At 36.2% G+C, this 13,774-nt stretch overlaps 1 non-coding gene across 1 annotated transcript; it reads left to right on the top strand.

Moving 5' to 3' along the window:
- Window positions 1-13,426: 13,426 nt before the first annotated feature.
- Window positions 13,427-13,530, top strand: LOC112441038 (U6 spliceosomal RNA). Its single transcript, XR_003029021.1, has one exon. It is a non-coding gene; the product is annotated as a U6 spliceosomal RNA (small nuclear RNA).
- Window positions 13,531-13,774: the final 244 nt, after the last annotated feature.

Genomic DNA, 13,774 nt, shown 5'->3' with positions numbered 1-13,774 from the left:
CCATGAAATCTTCACAATTTATGTTCCTCTGCCACGGCTTCAGCCAGTCCCTCCATTCAGGGTCCCTGAATTCCTGCAACAGGGACCCTAGGAATAGGAAATGCTATCTGAGAGATTTGTGAGTGTGGTTTGGGAGTAAAGTATAATTTGACAAAAAGGAAGCCAATATTTTTTTTCTGTTTTTTTGAGATGGAGTCTTGCTCTGTCACCCAGTCTGGATTGCAGTGGTACAGTCTCAGCTCACTGCAACCTCTGCCTCCCTGGTTCATGCGACTCTCCTGCCTCAGCCTCCTGAGTAGCTGGGATTACAGGCATGCGCCACCATGCCTGGTTAATTTTTGTATTTTTGGTAGAGACAGGGTTTTACCATGTTGGCCAAGCTGGTCTTGAACTCCTGACCTCAGGTGATCCACCCTCCTCAGCCCCCTAAAGTGCTGGGATTACAGGCGTGAGCCATCATTTCCAGCCTAATAATTTTTTTTTTTTAATTACTTAGAATGAAAGGGTTAGAAACAGAACAAAAAGAAGGTACTCCTGGAATACCATGGGCAAGTAATCCGAGAGGTCTGCTCAGCTATAAGGGGTCTACTCACAGGATGGAGACAAAAGCCACAGAGAATCATATCCAGTGAGCAGGACTATGCCCTGGAGAAGAGGTAACCAGATTACGCCTAGGCTGGGCTTTAGAATTATTATGGATCAGTAACTGCCTTTCTCCCTTTTTAAATAGATTTGTCTATTGTAATTATCCAATCTCTGTTACCCCATTGTAAATATTGACATGTGGGGAGCAGAAAGCATGTTATTTTTTCATATCAAGAGGAGCGTATTTTAAGCTGTACTCTGAGAGCCTCGTTTACCTGGACCTAAATTTGGATGATGACATTCTGAACTTTGAGTCAATACCAGGATGGGGATAAGCTTCTGAAGCTCTTGGTAAGGGGTGAGTATACTTTGCATGTGGGGAAAATATCCTGGGGAAACCTGAACTAATCAGATAATTCAGAAAAGAGACTGAGTCTTTCATGAAGAAAGAGACTCAAAACATTCGAGAAATTCTCCTGCTAACCTTGAAGTGGCAAGAGGCTTATGGTATGAAACATGTGGCAAAGAACTGAGGCTCTAGTTATTACAAGTAGCCCTTGAAGAGTAATCAACAAGAAAACGGGAAATTTGGCCCTACACCCTCAGAATTCCTATTATGCTTGGAAGTGGATCTTGAGCCTCAAATGAGACCTCAGCCTGGCCAACACATTGATTTCAGCCTTATGATACTCTGAGCAGAGAACCACCCTTCTGTGCCCGGATGTCTGACCTACAGATCTGAAAGATATATTTGTGTTGCTTAGTCTTTTATATTTGTAGTAATTTGTTACACAGCAATAGAAAACTAATACAGATTTTAATATCAAAATACCTGAAGTACATCAGCAGCTTTGCAGGTGTGCAGTGGGCAGAGGCTGAACAAATATCCAGGTGCCTGAGAGAAATTCTCAATTGCCTTGAACAGACTCCTAATCCTCGTTACTTAGGCAAATTTCTGCACCCAGCTTGAATTTTTCCTCAGCAAATGGGATTTCCTTTTTTTTTTTTTTTTTTTTTTTTTGAGATGGAGTTTCACTCTTGTCACCCAGGCTGGAGTACAATGGAGTGATCTTGGCTCACTGCAACCTCTGCCTTCTGGGTTCAAGTGATTCTCCTGCCTCAGCCTCCCGAGTAGCTGAGAATACAGGTGCCCACCACCATGCCCAGCTAATTTTTGTATTTTAAGTAGAGATGGGGTTTCTCCATGTTGGCCAGGCTGGTCTCAAACTCCTGACCTCAGGTAATCCACCCATCTCAGCCTCCCAAAGTGCTGGGATTACAGGCGTGAGCCACCGTGCCTGGCCAAAGAGCTCAGAAGGAAATGAGGGGCATATTAGTGGAAAGCGAAGGAAATGGGGCCCCTTCTTACATAATTTTAGAAAGCTTAGTAAAATTTTGTCCTGCAGTTGAGAGTAGAAGTCAAAAGTGATAAATTTAAATACATAGCTGAGGAGATTTCCAAGTAAAGTGTTGAAAGTTCTACCTGGTTTATTTTATTGCCGCTTATGGTAAAATGTGAGAGGAGAGGCACAAATTGAAGAAATAATTGTTAAACAGAAAACAGGGCTTGATCATTTTGAAAATTCTAAGGCTCTCTAGATACCAAAAATGTTAGAAGTAAAAAAAAAAAAAAAAGTAAGAAAATTATTGCCCAAAGGATGGCATTTTAAAAAGGTTGAATGTTATGTGTTCTTTTAGGTGATGGTCAATTAGGTGCAACCAGAGAGGAGACAGGAGAGGCTCAGAAAAACATAAGTGTATTATACTCACTGGTCCTAGAGAGGGGGTTATTGTATGCCAAGCAGGGGTACATGGGGAGCACCAGGTTTTGGTCAGGTGGAGAAGACAGGAGCAAGGGGAAAGTCTACACCAGTCTCTATTGGGGTTTCTGTGGGAAAGGCAAAGTGAGAAAGAGTAAATAATGTAGGACTGGCTAGTTTGAATAAGTGCTGTAAGCTTTGGGGTATAAGAGGGGCCCCAACTTGCCTGATACCTGGCCGTCGGATGTTGAAGGCAGAGGAATATTGCCTCCTGGATTGTACTGGCCAGGAAGAGGAAACCTGGCTCTGGGTTGGTTAGTTTGCTTAGTGAAGACATGATCCTAGCTGAGCCCTTTGCTGTCTCTGAATAGCTAGCCCTGGGGCTAGAAGTTTCTCCCCAGCCAGGAAGGTTAATAATGTCAAAACATCATAATAAACAGAAAATAGATTTAAATGCTACAATGAAGGCATAACTCTATAACCAAAGACTACAACCAGTTCTACAAACAAAAGCTAAATCCTTAGAAAGGCCTAAAAGATTCATGGATGTATCTTTTGCCTAGAAGAGTAAAACCCAGTAAAATCCATTAAAGATACCTAATGTTCTTGAGAAATTTTTTTTCAGCAGAAATACTGCTAGCTTGAGTGAAAGGGACAAAGAGAATGTGAAACAAAAGGAGACTTTCAGGCTATTTAAATTCTATTGGCAGCAAACAGGTTGATGAAACTATTTAGCTTCAAACACTTGCTACTTTTCATGAAAAAGGAAGGATGACTAAGAAAATGAGAACAATAGCCCTGAGGGCAGAGCCCAAGACCCAGAGGTTTCTTCCTAATCTTTAAATCTTAGTCAAGAAAAATATCAATATTTGTTCAGCTGTATTACAGAACTTCTAGGAACTGGTTACTCCTTTTAACTTTCCATTTTCCCCCCTTTGAGCTTGAATATCTATAACAGGTATCCTATACTGGTTTTGCAATTGTATGTTTGAGGTATTAGGGGAAGATAACTTGTTTCTTTAGTTTCCCCGGTCTACAGATGGAGAGAAAATATTCCCTAGAACCTAAACCTAATGGATTAGATCTAGGAGTTTCATCTTCACCTGATTTAGCGCACTTGGATGATGAGTTCTGAAATGTTGAGATGACACTCTAATGGTCTAATACTCTTGAGAATCTTTAGAGAGGGGTGGGTGAATGTATTTCTCATGTTGGGAGGATATGAATGATTGGGGGCCATGGGAAGACTGATCATCAAACTGCCAAGTTGGCCCCCATGGTTCCTGCCTCCTCGTGTACAAATTCTGTATAACTTCATCCCCTTGAGTGTGATTGGACTTGTGAATATGATGGGATTTGTTATGTTGCAATGAAAATGAATACAGCCAGATATCAGCCTAGTTTTTAAAAGGACTAGCAACTTCCCTCTTGCTCTACTCAAGCCCAAAAAGAGAGGATCTCCTGAAGCCATGTAAGATCCATCATGTAAAAGTCTGACTACTATGCTGGGAAGACAAGGTGGAGATGCCCTGAGGCTACACGAAAAGAGGAAGAACCTGAGACCAGCTTTCCAGGTGTCCCTACCAATGTCCCAGTGATAGCAGTGAAGCCTTCTTGGACACTCCAGCCTCCAGCTAAATGTCATCAAATAACACGGGTCAATGCTACATGGAGCAGAAGAATTGGCCAGCCATGTTCTGCTAGAATTCCTAACCCAAAACATTATGAGAAAAAATAAAATAGCTTTTGATAAAGTCACTAAATTTGGGAGAAGTTTGTTATACAAAATGAATACTTTCAAAGGGGTTATTTATAGAAATTTGAGTGTGGTGAGATAACAAGGAATAAAGTCACAGTTGAAACTAGTGAGCCCCAGATTGTGAAATCACTATGCTGAAGAGATAAGGGAAGGAAGAGTTAGTATAACCATTTAGGTAGTTGTTTATAAGGAGACCAGCTTGAAAGAAGCTCTGATATGGAGTTTAAGGAACATGGTCAATCCATGGAGGAAATCATTGGAATAAAAATCTAGTATGGGTGCAGTGGGTCATGCCTGTAATCCCAGCACTTTGGGAGGCCGAGGTGGGTGGATCACTTGAGGTCAGGAGTTCAAGACCAGCCTGGCCAACACGGTAAAACCCTGTCTCTACTAAAAATAGAAAAATTAGCCAAGTGTGGTGGTGGGTAGCTGTTATTCCAGCTACTCAGTACGCTGAGGCAGGAAGATTGCTTCAATCTGGGAGGTGGAGGTTGCAGTGAGCCAAGATTGCACCACTGTACTCTGGCCTGGGAAACAGAGCGAGACTCCATCTCAAAAAAAAAAACAAAAAAATCAGACTTTATTCTCCTTTCTCTCTCTGATCTCCTGCATGGCTTCCAATTCATCAAAGATTTCCAGGAAGCACGGTTTATGAAAGTTCCTGGTTGTAATTTGTACAAGTTAGCCTTCTGGAGCAGAAAGCATGGTGGAGATGAATAGACAGCAGATCTCGTGAAAGATAAGGAATTAGTCATCCCAGCTGTATTTTCTGATGTGATGATGGTAGTCACAGGGTGTACACGACACCAAAGGCCAATGAATGCATCTCAGGGATTGAGAATTCTGCTGGCTTTCTTGAGACTCTATTGCTTGGAAGATAGGTAAGACTTCTGTAAACAAGAATGAGGGAGAAGACAATTTCCAGAGGGAGGGCAGCTGGAAAAGTTTCAGAAAAAAATAAAGACACTGAATTATTTATTGTGGCTCTATCTGGGTAATTAGAGCAGAGCAATTAGCAATAGCATTTACCACAGCACGTCATTACTATTTTTGTTTATTGCTAAACCACTTATTGATGAAATAGGTTAAGTGTCAGTTTTTCAACAATCAGCCATGTCCCATCTGTTATGTAATTGTTATTTTCAAAGCTTGAGCTTCAGCAAATGGAATCATTAAGGGACACTCTCTTGCACTTGCTCCAGTACACATTTTTTCTATCCCCCTCTCTTTTATAAATGGTTTATTTGCAAATCAACATCTGTAAAAGGGAAAAAAAGAGCACAGTAGGACACAAGGGGACAAGAAGTTGACACTGTGATCAGAGATCCAGGTAAAGGTTGGGGAATAATTTATTTGTCTGAATATTTCCAGCAAAACAGTACTTGTTATGGGGTTTTTGTTGGGCCTTGTATTCCTGAGATGCTCCAATTACTGAGCAGGATGGCAGGTCCATTGTCACAGCTGCTGAGCTCATGAAGCAACACAGATAATATATCTGTAAAACGAATGCTGCAATCCCAAATTAATTAGATTCTCTTTCAGAAGATAAAAGTTAGAAAAAAATTGCTTTTCTTCACCAGGATACTAATGTGGCAGGAACACAACAGGAGGTGCCTAGTTTGTTGAACCACAGGTATGAAAAAATGGATCTGTGTTTGCAAATATTTCACTTTACATGCAACTTTCAATAAAAGCCAGTAAAGGCTTTACATCCTGCCAGATTTAATAAACGCTTCCATCAAGTGTTTGTGGTCAGATAGAAAAAAGCATTGGCTTGCTTATCTGCTTAGGGGCTATTTTCTGTCATCTTCTCCCAGCTGCTATGAGTTTCCATTGGCAAGAAGTCAAAAATACAGCATAAATTTATTTGTAGGACAAAACAGCTACAAAAGGCCTGGCCTATTAACACAATGACTATGATTGCACTCTTAAGAACTAAACTGGGGTTTTGTAGGATTTTTGCTAAATTTTAGCTGAAAGCACCAAAAAACCCGTGTATTGTACCCAGAGAAAAGTGTTTTATTTATTTTTTATGCATTTCCTCAGATATAAACATTGCTTATTTATCCAGAAATTTAGAACACATTTAAACTCATGCCATTTCTCATTAGAAAGAACAGCATGCTTTCATCACTCCCACCACTCGAAGGCAAGAGCAATGTCTTATTTTGTGTTAATTTGGAACGACACAGTGACAGATTGATTTCTTTCTTCTGATAAACAAATTCAACCACAGAGAATACACAATGTATCAAGTGAAAGTTCATTTTCAAATACTTCCACACAAGTTATCCCTCACTTTTCTCCAAAAATGCCTGTTTTCATTTGGTGTGAGTAGAGATAGATCTGAGTAGCCCTGGAGGCTTGTTTCCACCATCTTCATGGTGTTTATTCAGCTCAGCAGCTCTTGGCCAGCCCCAAAAGTTGATGTTTACATCAACCAGTGAGCTCCAGAGATTCCCTGTTTGTAATGAGACCAGTTATTCACTGGGGAACTTTCATTGTGTTCTATTATTTGACTAGATGTATCAAGCAACCCCTTTCAACTTTTTAAAAAATAGAGAGGTTTAGGGGACAAGTTGCCTCTCCTAGGTCCCTGCCCATGAGACATCAATGACAGAGCTAGATACACTGCCCTTTGGGACCCTCCACCTATCAGCTTTCCCCAGTAAACCTTACTTTACATTTACATTGTGTGGCATAAGGTGCATGTGTGTCTGCATGAAATACGTATTTTGTCAAACATTTTTCATACCACTTGTATGTTCATATCTCATATATACATTATATATATATATACACACACACACGTGTGATTGTTTGACTCCATGGAAACAGAACTCATGAATAAATAAGACTGGCTATATACACTTTCATGTTATCATGATTTTACATATGGACTTACAGTTTTCTCTCTGTATCCATGAAGAATCATTTCAGGACCTCATACAGATACCAAAATTCATGAATGAATGCTCAAGTTTCTGGTATAAAATGATGTAGTATTTGCATGTAACCTATACACATTCTCCTATATACTTCACTCATTTCTAGATTACTTATAATATTTAATATAATGTAAGTGCTATGTAAATAACTTGTACTATAATATTTAGGAAACAATGACAAGTCTGTACATGTTCAGAACAGATGTAATTTTTAATTTTTTTCAAATTTCTTCAATGTGTGATTGGTTGACTCCATGGAAACAGAACTCATGAATAAAGAAGACTGGCTGTATATAATTTCATGTTATCATGATTTTATTCTTCATACACATAAAGTGAATATAATTTACACTCCTACCAACTATGTATGGGAGTATCCATTGATAGCCACACTAACTGGCACCATGTTATTTTATATCTTTTTCCAACCTGATGGGAAAATACACACACATCTTTTTTTACATTTACCTGGTGTCATCTGAAGAATTATGATGTTAATAAATTTAGAAAGGAGAACTTTATTTCTCATAAATTGTTGAAGCCTGCAGGGTGGCCATTCTGACAGGCTAGGAAGCATAACCTTTGGCCAGAAGCCAGAAACAAGACAGTTGGAGGTAGGATCAAAGGGAAAAGAAATTTAAGCTGAGCAGGGTGACTGAATATACATATTGAATAAGCTACAGTAAGAGTCATGAATATTTATGAGAGGAGAAACATGCACATTTGTAATTAGCTCCATGCCTCTTCATGGGTCCCATGTACAAACAGTGGCAGCATTAGCATGATCCAAGGGTGGAGTATTCAGCCCTCTGATGTCAAAAGGTAATGTAGAGGACATGAAAACCCTCGCTGCATATTCTCAGTAGGATGGCCAGAACCATTCCATGGTCAGTGATCTCTTATCAGAAAATAAAGAAGTAGTGTCAGATGGTTGGTTGATAGGAGTGGTGGAGTCTTTTGAAAGGGCTGGTTTCTGTTTAGTCCTTAGGGAAGAAAGCCTAATGGCAGTTAATGACGGAGAGGGTATAAGGAGGCAGTCTGACTTCACAGCCTGTCATGGATAGGAACTCGGTTTTCAAGGTTTCCCTCGGGTCCCTTTGGCCAGGAGAAGGACTGTTTCATCTGTTGGTGGGCTTAGTATCTCACTTTTATTTATCACTGGTAACTAATAAAATTGACCACAGAGCATATTTGGATATATTGATGTTTTATATGAAATTTCTTTTTATGCCTATTGGCCATTTCTTAACTTTAATTTTTTTTAAATGCTATGAGTGAAAATAATATGACTGAAAAATTTTCCCAATAAAATTTGTTAACTAGAGTATTTCTCCCCATAGAATTGTACTATCACTATGGTCATTTATTGAATTACTTTGTGTCAGTAGATATTTCTCTATTCTATATTGAATGAATTTTATTTACCACTGTTTAAGATTTTTGCATATATGATCATTAGCAAAATAGGCCTATAATTGTATTTTCTTAAATTGTTTTTATCCAAGATTACTGGTAAAAGTAATTATATACTTTGGATTTCAAATACAAAAAGTACTTTTTGTACATTTAAACTCTTAAGGTACTTTTTGTTTGTAACTCATTTTCCATCTGATATTTTAAAATTTGTTTAAAGCAATAATTATAAATTGAAGTTGATTGGCACACAATGAACAAAGGCATAACCTGTGACCATACAGCATAAAGGTGGAGGAGGACAAAAATACATAGGAGCACAATATTTTATATTATGAAAATTATTAGTATTAATTTAAATCAGATTGCTATAAATTAAGATGTTGTCTAAAGGGCAACCACTAAGAAAATTACATACACACACACACACACACACACACACATATATATATGCACATATACATATGTGTATGTGTATTTATGAAAAAAGACTGTAATAAAATGTTATAAAGTAAAATATCTGTTTAATACTATAGAAAGCAGTATTTGTAATCCAAAATTTATAAGATATATAAATGAAAAATAGCAAAATAGCAGAAGTGAGCCCATCATTATCAGTAATTACATTAAATATAAATTGATTAAACTTTTTAATTAAAAGGCACATATTGGAATGGATGTAAGAAACATGATTCCACTATATACTGTCTATAAGAGACTCATTTTAAAAGATACTGATATGTTGAAAATCAAAGATGGAAGCAGATTTCCATGCAAAAAGTACTCAAAGAGCTCTAAAAGTAGCAACGTTAATATTAGGTAAAATATACTTTAAGAACAAAAGTTACTATAGACAAAGAAAAACATTTTGTTATGATAAAAGGATCAATCTATTAATAAGATATAGCAATTATAAGCATATACACACTGAACCAGGGAGCCGCAAAACATCTGAAGAAAATACTAACATAATTGAAGGAAGAAATATGAAACCCAATTATAATTATTATAGATTATTATGTAACTCACTTTTCAAAATGCTCTTAATATACTTGTATTTTTGGTTGTCATTTTTTCCAACAAATAAAATTATATAATTTTGTTTTGCAGGAATTTTCCTATTTTTTATATTTGCTGGTGTTATGTTATATTTTCTATGATTTCATGGATTTATTAGTATTTAAATGTTTAAAGAAGTATATATAGACCTACAGATATATCTACCTATCTATATTCTGATGAATTTTAGGAACTTATAACAAGAGGATTAATTTTAGAATTAAATCCAACATCATAAATACTTTGATAACATTCTATTTGCATTCTTTGGCCCATGGAATATATTTAATTATATATATGTAATATGTAATTATTATATTCATATTATATATATACTTATTAAATATAATTAAATCTATTCCATGAGCCATATGTTTATATTAAATATTTTAATTTCAATTAAGTAAATATATGTTTAAATGTATATGTTATATATATACAGTTGTTCATTGTGTGCCAGTCAACTTCTATATGTATATTTTAATCACAGCTACTTGAAGAGCAAACGTGGTGGATTTAATAGTTTCCTCATGCATAAGATAGTTTATTCTTAATATCAAATTATGTTTCTGTTTCTGGAAATATTGGTTAATAGATATCCAGAGAAATATTCCCACTAGAGAGCATATAAAAATTCTTTGTGGGCCAGGCATGGTGGCTCACACTTGTCACGTCAGCACTTTAGGAGGCCAAGGTGGGCAAATCATGAGGTCAGGAGATCGAGACCATCCTGGCTGACACAGTGAAACCACGTCTCTATTAAAAATACAAAAAATTAGATGGGCATGGTGGCAGGCACCTGTGGTCCCAGCTATTCAGGAGGCTGAGGCAGGAGAATGGTGTGAACCCAGGAGCTGCAGCTTGCAGTGAGCCGAGATCATGCCACTGCACTCCAGCCTGGGCAACAGAGCAAGACTCTATCTCAAAAAAAAAAAAATTCTTTGTGAAACAGAAAAAATATTTATATAAATATATGTTTCAATATCTATATGTATACATAGAAGTCCAAATATAGAGAGAAAAATGCCTCAATATCAGGAAACAGAGTTTGAGTTTGGAGAAGTGAGCAACTCTTATGCTGTGACTAGCTCTCTTGATATTTTCTAACAAGTCATGGTTTAACCAGGTTATAACATGCACAGAAGGACAGCAGACAAATGTGCTAGGTCTATGCCGAGTAGCATTTTAAATTGCACATCTTGTGTCAGAGTGAAACACTTGAAAAATACTTATTCAATCCTTAGCTGTGGGTAAGTGAGGAAAAAATATCTAAGTCCAAAAATGTGATGACTCAATGAACCTGACAGAAACCCAAACAAAACCTGTATGGAAGCACAGACTTTAGACTCAGGCCCTCTTTGAATTTCAGTAAGTGCCAATGGAAATGAGCTAAACATAAAAGAAAAGAAGAAAAAAAAACCCAAGCCCTCTGGGGAAACATGTCACCATGGGGAAGAATCAGCAAAAATAACACCTTGCTGAATTGAGTCTGCAAAATCTTAAAAAATTGGTATAGTCAATTATAAAATATATAACAAAACAATTATGTTTAATACATATAAAAACACAATTATAAGTAATTAACAAGACACTAGCAACTTTGAAAAATGTACATTTATCAAAGAAATATACACTTGAATAAGAAAAGAGCTTAAAGGTTTAATTATAGACTCAATATTTTTGCAGCAGATTAAATTCTGAGAAAAAGAAGAAATTCAGAAGAGTGAAGAAACTACTGACAATCCAACAAAGAGAAAAGCTTATGAATATGAAATAGAAATGAGGATATATAAATGAAAGGATGATAAATTCAGTTTTAATTTGATTTTTAGAAGGAGAATATAGACAGAATAGCCTAGATACAACTATTTGAAAATAAAATGAATGACAATTATCATTAATGAAAGTCAACAATTCAGAATTCCAAGAGTACTAAGTGGAATAAATGAAAATAAGCACATAAAAATAAATAGGTGAATGGATCTATTACAATAAAACTATAGAAAAATAAAACTCTTCCAAAGCAATCACAGAAAAAAGAATTTCCTACTTATACACGAAACTTCTCAATAACCATGTTGGAAAACAATAAAAGTGAAGAAGAACTTGAAAATTTGAAGTTAAATAAAGTTATCTTTTAGAAACCTTGGACATTTATTTTTTTCATCTGTTATGAGAGCAGATTGCTTACAAGTAATGAAAGTACACCTAACCTAATCAAAAACCAAACCAAACAAAATGACATGTATTGCAAGAATGCCAGGGTGTGTAATGGAACTCAAGGGACTAGCATGTATTACAGACCACCATAGGAACTAGAACCAAGAAGTGGGAATAGAAAAGGAACCAGAACATCTGCTTTGCCTTCTCTCATTCTCATTCATTCTCTCTCTTTGTCCTCATTTCTCTCCCTGCCTCTTACTCTCTTTCTCTCCCTCTCTCTTCCTTTCCCACTTTCTCTCCCCTAGACCTCCTGCCCAGCTTCCCCAATCCACTTATATGTCCATGAATGAAGGAGATTTGGGAAGCCTGAGAGTATTGATTTCAGGGATAGAGTTAGAAATACATTTTAGTAAGAAGATGAATTTGCAAATACAGAGTCCATGAATAGTGGTGATTGTATATAATATATAATTCAGTCTTCTTATATCATACTTCTTATTGCTTTGTTTACTCTCGTGAATATTGTGAAAGAAAGCCATGAGTATTGATTCATGATTTATGACCATTTTTCTCCTTAATCTGCAAAATGCAATTGCTACATAAACCTTGGGTATATTGGATGAACCAATATTTTGCCTTCTAAATTTTTCTTCTAAGAAAGAAAATCGGCTGAACATCTAATTCATATGTCATCACTCTGAAGTTTAGTTTAACTTTGTTTAGATTAAATTAGTTACCTTAGTGATATGCATGTCAGAGAGGAAATAAGTTCATATGGAAAATTACCAATTATCTAAAAAATAATAACTATTTTCTGTTATATCCAAGAAGCACATTTCAACTTATGGTGATTTTCTTATAACTTTTTTTACTGACTAAACTCTCCAAACTGTGATGCATCCATTTAAAGTTTAATTTTATCTTAATTATAATAAATAAATTTTTCTTTAATAATTCTCAAGCCCAAACATTTGATTTAAAAAGTCTCATTGACCACCGTAAATAAACTTTAGTGTGTATTCACTAACTCTTAATAACGACTTCACAAATAGGGTGGGTACTAACAGAAAGGTTTTTATCATGATATAAATTGATATGTCTTTAAATAATAAATATGAAATTACCTAGTAATTATGGTCAGGTTTTTCCTAATTTTATTTATTTATACTCATTGTAATTAGAAAATAATATCATAGAAACTTTACAAAAGAAAGGAAAAAGTCACTCCTGGAGACATAATTACACTTATTTGATATCACAAAAAATATAACATTTCAAAAAAGAATATAAGTGGTATTAAAAAGTAATTCACTGGCCAGGCATGGTGGCTCATGCCTGTAATCAGAGCACTTTGAGAGGCTGAGGCAGGTGGATCACTTGAGGTCAGGAGTTCGAGACCAGATTGGCCAACATGGCAAAACCACATCTCTACTAAAAATACAAAAATTAGCCAGGCATGGTGGCATATGCCTTAGTCCTAGCTACTTGGGAAGCTGAGGCAGGAGAATTACTTGAACCTGGGAGGTGGAATTTGCAGTGAGCCAAGATCATGCCACTGCACTCCAACCTGGGTGACAGAGCAAGACTCTGTCTCCAAAAAAAAAAAAAAAAAGTAATATACCACAAAAAGAAATATTATTTTTTCAAAATCAACTATCAGTAGTATATTTTATACTAAAATTTAGAGAAAAACACCAAGGAATCCTCATTAAAATTAGTAATATAATGAATTATCATGCTTGCTTTGGTAGCACATACACTAAAATGGGATATGATACAGAGAAGATTAGCATGGCTTCTTCACAAGGATGAAATGGAAATCCATGAAGACATCCATATTTTTTGATGCAAAAATCCTCAATAAAATAATGGCAAACCAAATCCAGCAGCACATCAAAAAGCTTATCCATCACAATCAAGTTGGCTTCATCCCTGGGTTGCAAGGTTGGTTCAACATACACAAATCAATAAATGTAATTCATCACATAAACATAACTAAAGACAAAAACCACATTATTTTCTCAAGAGACATAGAAAAGGGCTTCGATAAAATGTCACCATCGCTTTATGTTAAAAACTCTCAATAA

Source organism: Pan paniscus, chromosome 8 (assembly GCF_029289425.2).
Source record: "Pan paniscus chromosome 8, NHGRI_mPanPan1-v2.0_pri, whole genome shotgun sequence".
NCBI lineage: Eukaryota > Metazoa > Chordata > Mammalia > Primates > Hominidae > Pan > Pan paniscus.
The sequence above is the reverse complement of the archived record's forward strand: the minus strand, read 5'-3'. Positions and strand labels throughout refer to the sequence as shown.